We start from the raw sequence: 9445 nt of genomic DNA on the forward strand, positions 1-9445 counted from the left end.
AAATAGTTATTGAGGTCCTTAAGCAGTGCTCTTTTGCCTTTAATTTGTTGTCAGATTCCTTATATGTGGTGAACGCATTAAAGATATTGGAAACCGCAGGGCCGACTAAACCTTCTAGCCGAATTGCATCCCTATTACATATAGCCCAGCGGTTGCTTTGGTCACGGAAAAATCCCTTTTTTGCTCAGCATATTAGAGCCCACACAGGCATGCCTGGTCCTTTATGTGAAGGCAATGTGCGAGTAGATCTGTGTACTAGACAGGAATTCATCTTTTTTACTACTTCTGCAGAGGCTGCTAAAGCTTTCCATCAATCTTTTCATGTCAACGCGCGCGCTTTGCAGCAGAAATTTCATCTTTCCCGTGCAGATGCCAGACAGATTGTACTTGATTGCGCTGACTGTGCTGTTATTCGTGCGCAACCTAGTGTTGGCGTAAATCCTAGAGGGTTACTGCCTGGGAGAGTATGGCAGATGGATGTGACCCATGTATCAGAATTTGGGAAATTGAAATATGTTCATGTCTCAGTGGACACATGCTCAGGCATTATGTATGCCTCTCCCCTCAGTGGTGAATCTACACATCATGTGATTGCTCATTGTCTGGATGCATGGGCCGCCTGGGGGAAACCCCAGGTGCTAAAAACTGATAATGGCCCGGCCTATACATCTCAAACCTTTACCACCTATTGCCAAAAAATGGAGGTTCAACTTGTCCATGGATTGCCATACAATCCTCAGGGCCAGGGCATAATTGAGCAAGCACACCGCACACTGAAAGAATATCTTTTAAAACAAAAAGGGGGAGTTGGCTATAGCCGCACCCTGAGAGAGAGAATTGCCTTAGTCTTATTTACAATTAATTTTTTAAATTTGGATGTGCATGGGCACTCAGCCGTGGACAGGCATCAGCAACAAGGAAACCCAAGTAGAGGGTTGGTAAAATGGAAAGATCTCTTGACGGGCCAGTGGCGTGGCCCTGATCCCGTGCTGGCATGGGCACGAGGTGCTGTTTGTGTTTTTCCACAGGATCAACATGACCCGGTGTGGGTTCCGGAGCGAGCGGTCAGGCGGGTCTGCCACGAGGAGAATCCTGCTGTTGTTTTTGATACTTCTGCCTCACATGCAGCGGACACTGGCGGAGCAGAGATGGGAGATTCTATCACTATTCCCAAAGCCGATGCTGAATTGGTCCGCGGAATTTGACTACACCTTGGAGCAACTGCGCCTTGCTGTGGTCACCATCAACTCCATGCGTGTGTATGTCTCCTTCGCATCTGGACTGTCATCCCAGATCCAGCTGTCTCCAGCCTGAAGGAGTGGGCGGGACTTGGAGCTTTGACGGGGTTGCTGTTACTTGTTGTGTTATTTTGTCTGTGGTGTTTGTGCAGGATGAGGACAGCTCATCGGTGGGAATTGGCCATGATAGCTCAAGCCTTTTATGCCCTTGAGGCTGGACAATCGCCACAAGCATGGCTGGCCTTCCTTGAATGCTAGGCATGGGTGCAGGGTGCGAGGCAAAGCACTGCAGAGAGAACGAGCCATTACGTTCTCTGGAAGGCAAGTCTGTCTGCATGTGGGTTGGCATCCCAGATCCCACCCCCGCGAAAAGGATGCTGTTCCAGGTGGATGCCTGGCAGTGGGGGACAGACCCCTACCTTCTCCTGTAATCCTTAGATGCCTGGTTCTAAAACAAAAAGGGGGAACTGTGGGGAGCGATTGCACGGCGCCCTAAAGATGGCGCCGGCTCCTTTCCCCCGGAAGGACTGGCGAGAAACAAACATCTCCTAATAAGGAGATGGCTGAGCTCCCTTCCGGCTTCCGCATTGCTGTACCAATCAATGCTTGCCACTTGGCTGCTTTTGATTGGTGCGCTGATGGCTATAAGAGGGAGGGGAGAGGAAAGGACGTGGAAGTAGAAGTTTGAGAGAGGTTCCTGAATAAACTGCTGGAAGAAGAGTTCGGGTCGTGTCTTCCTTGCTGGTCGAGGGACGCGACACAGTCCCACAGGATCCACACGTTGAGGGATCTACTGTACAGCATGGTGACAACAGTGAAGGGAATACAGTGTCTGCAGAATTCCAAGACATTAGACAAAAGATATTCTAGCAGGAAAAACGTGAGTTTTGAGATAAACATGTCAATAAGTCTGACTTCATTATTCCATTCAGTATACATTCATTTATTCAACACATATCGTTGTACTTCATATTTTATATTAAATATTATTTATTAAACATTTATGATAATGAAATGGACAAAATGGGAAATCATGAAGATTCAGATCTCTGAATACTGGTGTTGTGTTTGCCAATGTTTTATGGAGATGATAAATGAAGGCAGTGCACTCAAGGCTTGGCAGCTGGAACCCAGGAGCATGGAACTGCATCAGTGTTCCCACCTTGGAGATGGGGCCTCCTAACACATCCATCATCTACTGTCTTCCAAGGTGCATTTTCAGTACAAGTATTGGAAATGTGTAAATGGGCTCCATCCAGCACTGTGATATGCAGCCTGGGTGTCTCCCTCTCTAAATAGATGAAAGACTAAAGTGGAAAGATAAATCCAGTCAGCATGACATGGAATGAAGAGCAGGGACTCTGGACACATGGTCTAAGACTGGCTCTTCCTGCAGCTGTGATCCAACCTCAGGACACTGGGTACCATGCTGGAGCCACAGACACAGCTCCCTGTGATGTGGAATCCAGCCCCAGAGTGCACAGCCACTGTGTGTCCAACTTTCTGCTCTCCCTGAACCACAGCAGGGGCAGGAGGTCCCACAACACTGGAGCAGAACCAGATCAGCTGGAAGTGCACACCCAACACTTTCCATTCAGTTATGACCTTGACTGCTGATGTCCAGGGCATTTCCCCTCGGAGTTCTGGCAGGAAGCCCCCCAGGAGGGTCCCAGGACCTAGAGGATGAGGAAGTCCCTGTAGGCTTCCCAGGTGCCTGCAGAAGCCCAGCCTGAGACACAGCTGAGCTGCAAGTACATCCCTGAGTGCTGTGATGTTCACACAGGGACCACAGACTGTTCCAGGATTAAGGGGAAATGCAGGTCGGGTTAAAGTCTGCAGAAAGTGAGTGTGGATCACCCACATGTAAAGTCAAAGATTGGTTCAGTGCACACTTGCTGGTTGTGGCAGGAGAGGGATGAGTGGAATAGTTGCTGTTTAACAGATCAACGGCCCTGTCACGGCTTTCCCTGGTTTTGAGGGAAAACTGAAACTGTCCAAAGCTTTCAGTGCCCTGAGGGTGCTGTCGGGAGTCAGGTTGGAAGAGACTCAATACTGTCCTCAATATTCCCACATCTCTGACCCTGGTGAGCAACAGTGGCTGTCCATGAACCAAATTGTTCATTTAGGACTTCTTCCTTTTACATCAGACTTTCTCCCCGTCATTGAAGTTGGGAGGGACAGAATCAAAAAGTAGAATTCTTCCCTCAAAACTTTTACAGGAGAGGAAATCCCAGTTCCCTGACAGGAAACCAGGGCTTCATCTCCCTCTGCGCCTGTGCAGGACCAGAATCTGGTCTCAGTGCGTCTCGTGCGCCCCCTGGTGGAGCCGCGCGCCCCTGCACGGTGGTTTGTGTCTGGGCTCAGCCTGAGGGCCCCTCACTGTGTCTCTGGCACAGAAATAGGTGGCCGTGTCCGAGGCTGTCAGAATGGTCATTTTCAGATCCACCGTGCTCGAGGTTTTGGAGATGGTGAATTGGCCTTTCCCCCAGCTCTTGTAGTATGCGCTACCACCATAACTAATGTATCCGATCCATTCCAGCCCCTTCCCTGGAGCCTGGCGGACCCAGCTCACTCCATAGCTACTGATGTCGGATCCAGAGGCTGTGCAGAAGAGTTTCAGGATTCCTCCAGGCGTGACCAGGTGACCCCCGGACTCCTTCAGCTGCTCCTGACGCTGGACACCTGCAAACACAGACGTCCTGGTCAGGACACTGTCACACTCTCTGTGTCTCTCACTCACGTCCTCTCCCAGACTCAGTACCCCGCGTTCTCCATCATTACCGTTGAGCACAGTGACCAGAAGCCAGCACAGCCCAGTCTCCATGGTGAGCGTCTGTGTTGAGTGCGATCACTGAGTGGACACCTGGGAGTCCTGGGGCTGGAGCTCCTGTGCCAGAGCTGCAGGGTGAGGGCTGGGCTGGTTTTCATGGGCAGAAGGAGCCCGATTTGCATGTGCTGCTCCTATATAGCAGGCATGGGGTCAGACGCCTCAGACAGGACAGGGCCTGGGGCAAAATTAGGTGACCTGAGGGTGTACGGTGATGGCTATGATAGGATTCAGATCATATGAATTTTTATGTTATCATAATTTCAAAAAGTTGAAGGCAATGACCTTGTTTCATTTTAATATGTGTTTACCCTCATATCCATTGTTAGCAATATCATGTCCCTCATTTATTTAAGTAACCACTAGTTCCTTATCATCTATATGAAAGACATTTGGACAGTGATAGAGAGAGAAGGGGTGAGAGATACAGAAATGTAGAGATGGACAGAAAAGGTGACAATGGGAGATTTCTGCCTTTGGGTTGACAGCCCCAGACATCCCAAATGCCTATTACATCTAGGAGTTAGTCTTTCTGAACCCTGAAGCAAGAAACTGTGTCTGTAATTCCAATGTCGGTGGTAGGGACTCATTTGCTTGTAGTGTCATCTACAGTTTCCCATGATGCATTTTGAGGGAAAAGTGTGGGAAGCCGTGAGGCTGGACTCAGTTCTCTGATGGGAACTCGGGTGACCCTAGTGGGGACTTAGCCAAATTTGTCCTAATGCCTGTCACCCACTTTTAAACTGATGAAATATTCAAGTGGATTTTTAAGGTTAACTATGTTTTTTTCCTTATTCATCCATTGCCTTAAAGTTTAAAAACTGTTTAAACTGTTTAAAACTGTTCCTGAACACAGAACACTGTACATGGTAGTGGGGTATAGAGTGCTACTGGAATGTGCATGGTAGAAATGGGCACAGATGAACTCAGTGTCATGCACATTTCCACCTCCTTTCAATCACTCTTAGTTGGGCAGCCTGGACACATTAGTTCTAGTTATTTGTGGAACCTGTCATGGGTTGTGGTGAACTGAGTCAGCCCACTGTGGTGTGGGCAGAATTATTCCTTCCTGTGAGTGGTGCTTTGTGTCCTGGTATCAGCCGTCCCCTGTTCCCCCCTCTTCCCTGTGTCTAGTAATCATGACTCTGAGTTCAGCTCAAGCACTGGGTAGAAGTCACTGTGTCACAATTTACCCACAGTCCTTTGTCAGGTTGCAGCTTTGTTCACAATACTTCAGTCTCAAACAAAGCAAGTGTGCATAAAACAGTGAATGCATTCTTTCCCATTTGGACATGGAATATTATTCAGCATTAAGAAGGAGTTTGTTCTGTCATTAGAAAATGTGGGTCTCCCTGGAGCATACAAACTAAAAGAAATAATGCAAGTACATGTGGACACATAGTAAGTGACATTAGTTACATATGCAGACCACAAGATGAACTCACAGAGGTAGGAAGTGCAATGGTGATCACTGTCTACCATGTTTGTCCCCTTCCAGCCCTGTGGGAAACTAGAGGAAGTTCCAGGCTCCTGACTTTAGGCTCAGCCATCCCCAGCCTTTGGCAGCCATTCAGGAAGTGAACAAATGGAAGGAATTCTCCCTCCATCTGTTGGTCTCTTCCTCTCTTGCTATAACACTGTCTTAAAATAAAATAAATAGATACTTAAAATACATTGAAGATTAATTATACATATGATTAGGAGCCTGTTTGCTAATGTTGAATGAACACAGAGAACTGAATCCCAAGGGAAGAAATCAATTGTGTACATGCAGTGATGATAAGGTGGTGACAGGAGCAGCACTGGAGTGAGCCTGTGGGATTCCTGCCTCCCATGTCAGGATGTTTAGTGTTGTGTACAAGTTTGGTTCCAGTTTCAGATTCCTGCTAAGCACACCCTGGGAGGCCATAGGTGAGGTTCCAAGTAGTCCCATGCGGACACATGGACAGAATTCCAAGCACCAGGCTGTTGCCTCATCCAGCTGAAGCTTTCGTAGCCATCGGGGAAGTGACCCAGGAATTAGAAGATCACTGTCAGTCTCAGTCTCTCTGTGGTTTTGGACAAATACATAAAGACAAGTTCTCAAATAAAATGATAAATTTTAAAATTTATATCATTTCTATAAATTATTAAAAGAAGATATATAGACAGACATATAAAATGCTATCAATTTGGGACCATCATGTATGTCCATGTTACAAGCACAATGAGACATCCCATCACTCCTGTTAGAATGGCTATTAGCAGACATACCAGAGCTGACATGTTTTATGGAGGTAGAGAGAGATGATAACCCTGGTACAAGTCTATGTCAGGTTAATTAGTAAAACCATTATGGAAAAGCATCAAAAACTAGAAACAGAATTATTACATGATCTTCAAGCACCATTGCATGGTACAATGAATATGAAATCCCAGGGAGGTGTCCACGGGATCTGCAGTCACTGTGCCAAACACCTCTGCAGTTCATTGTTCATTTAAAAGAGTTCATTCAAAAGAGTTCACACATATGATCCAGTGACATCTCATGGAAGCAAGAATGGAAAATGAAAGAAACGGACAAAGTTACATTTTAAAAGGAAGTTTAAGCCGGCACCGCGGCTCAATAGGCTAATCCTCCACCTTGCGGTGCTGGCACACTGGGTTCTACTCCCTGACGGGCGCTGGATTCTGTCCCAGTTGCCGCTCTTCCAGACCAGCTCTCTGTTTTGGCCCGGGAGTGCAGTGGAGTTTGGCCCAAGTGCTTGGGCCTTGCAACCCATGGGAGACCAGGAGAAGCATCTGGCTCCTGCCTTTCGATCAGCGTGGTGCACCGGCCACTGCATGCCAGCTGCGGCGGCCATTGGAGGGTGAACCAACGGCAAAAGAAGACCTTCCTCTCTGTCTCTCTGTCTCCCTGTCCACTATGACTGTAAAAAAAAGGAAGTTTATAAGCAGTACAGAGTAAGAAATTCTGTAATTTTGGACAACTTGCATGGTCCTGGAGAATAATGTGCCTAAGATAATATGTCAGCAAAAGTACATTCTGCTAACCATCCAGGCCAGGAAGACACATAATATGTGATGCTACCTGCGTGGGATAAAAGGATGAACAATGGTCAATCATGAAGATTCAGATCTCTGAAAACTGGTGTTGTGTTTGCCAATGTTTTATGGAGATGATAAATGAAGGCAGTGCACTCAAGGCTTGGCAGCTGGAACCCAGGAGCATGGAACTGCATCAGTGTTCCCACCTAGGAGATGGAGCCTCATAACAGATCCATCATCTCCTGTCTTCCAGGGTGCATTGTCAGTACAAGTATTGGAAATGTGTAAATGGGCTCCATCCAGCACTGTGATATGCAGCCTGGGTGTCTCCCTCTCTAAAACTGATCTAAGACTGCAAATGGATTGATGACGCCAGTCAGTACAGACATGGAGTGAAGAGCAGGGACACTGGACACATGGTCTCTGGGACTGGCTTTTCCTGCAGCTGTGATCCAGCCTCAGGACACTGGTCATCATGCTGGAGCCACAGACACAGCTCCCCGTGATGTGGACTCCAGCCCCAGAGTGCACAGCCACTGTGTGTCCCACTTTCTGCTCTCCCTGAACCACAGCAGGTGCAGGGGGTCCCATGACACTGGAGCAGAACCAGATCAGCTGGAAGTGCACAGCCAACACTTTCCATTCAGTTATGACCTTCACTGCTGATGTCCAGTGCATTTCCCTCCTGAGTTCATGCAGGGAGCTCCACAGGAGTGTCCCAGGACCTAGAGGATGAGGAAGTCCCTGTAGGCTTCCCAGGTGCCTGCAGAAGCTCAGCCTGAGACACAGATGAGCTGAAAGTACATCCCTGAGTGCTGTGACATTCACACAGGGACCACAGACTGTTCCAGGATTAAAGGGAAAATGGAGATTGGGTATAAAATCTTGGAACGTGAGGTCAGAACACCCACAGTTAAAATAAGACAGTTGGTTCAGGTCAGCACACATGCTGTTCTGACAGGAGGAGTGGGACGATTTATAAAACTGAGGTAACAAATCAAGACTTTGGCTCGGGTCTGTCTGGGTTTGAAGGAAAACTAAAATTGTGCTAAAGTCGGCAGTGCCCTGAGAACGCTGTCCTGAGTCAGAAAGGCAAACACTCACGAGGTCCCCAGATAGTCCTGCATCTCTGACCCTGGTGACCACTGTCATCGTTCAAGAACCTGAATGTGTCCGTTTAGGACTTCTTCCTGTTCACATCAAGCTTCTCTACCTCAGTGACGTCAGTGGAAAGGACAGAATCAGGAAGTAGATTCTTGCCGCAAAACTACAGGGGAACAAACCCCAATTCCATGACAGGAAATCAGGGCTTCATTTCCCTCTGATTCTGAGCGGACCAGAATTGGGCTCAGTACGTCTTTTGCGCCCCCTGGTGGAACCGCACTCCCGTGCAGGGAGGTTTGTGCCTGGGCTCAGCCTGAGGGCCCCTCCTGTGTCTACTGCAGGGAAATACGTGGGCGTGTCCGGGGCGGTTAGACTGTTCATTTGCAGAGACACCGTGTTCTGGGCGTTGTCTCTGGAGATGGTGAATCGGCCATTCACCCAGCTCGCGTACCATGTGCTACCACCACTACTAATCCATCCGATCCACTCCAGCCCTTCCCTGGAGCCTGGCAGACCCAGCTCATATAGTAGCTACTGAAGTCGATTCCAGAGGCTTTGCAGGAGAGTTTCAGGGATCCCCCAGGCTGGACCAGGCCTCCCCCGGACTCCACCAGCTGCTCCTGACACTGGACACCTGCAAACACAGACGTTCTGGTTAGGACACTGTCACACTCTCTGTGTCTCTCACTCACGTCCTCTCCCAGACTCAGTGCCCCGCGTTCTCCATCATTACCTTTGAACACAGCGACCAGGAGAACCCAGCGCAGCCCAGTCTCCATGGTGAGCGTCTGTGTTGAGTGCGATCACTGAGTGGACACCTGGGAGTCCTGGGGCTGGAGCTCCTGTGCCAGAGCTGCAGGGTGAGGGCTGGGCTGGTTTTCATGGGCAGAGGGAGGCCCTATTTACATGAGCTGCCCCTATATAGCCAGCCCTGGAGTAGACACCTCAGACAGGACAGGGCCCAGACTGATGAGAGTGTCCCATGGCAGTCCGATATTATTCATATATGGGACAAGTGATAAATTGTGTGCTCTCATTGCACAAAGAACCCTGTCTGAGTCCTTTTATGTGAATGGACCTACAACATGTTTTCATGGGTTACCTGAGCTCTTGGCCCAGGTCAGCATTACAGGAGAAATCATCAGACTCTGGATGTGTCCCCAACTCCATGTGCTAACAGGAGTCCAGCACCTGAACTGCCCCCTCACCACAGGACTCAGCTCTGCCCCAGTCCACACTCAGCACTCAC

General features: G+C 48.7%; 1 pseudogene; it reads right to left on the reverse strand.

The window, feature by feature from the left end:
* Positions 1-3534: 3534 nt before the first annotated feature.
* On the reverse strand, positions 3535-9034 carry LOC149120222 (uncharacterized; annotated as a pseudogene).
* Positions 9035-9445: the final 411 nt, after the last annotated feature.

The sequence above is a fragment of the Oryctolagus cuniculus genome, chromosome 20 (genome assembly GCF_051225735.1).
Source record: "Oryctolagus cuniculus isolate XC-2025 breed Fujian yellow rabbit chromosome 20, ASM5122573v1, whole genome shotgun sequence".
NCBI lineage: Eukaryota > Metazoa > Chordata > Mammalia > Lagomorpha > Leporidae > Oryctolagus > Oryctolagus cuniculus.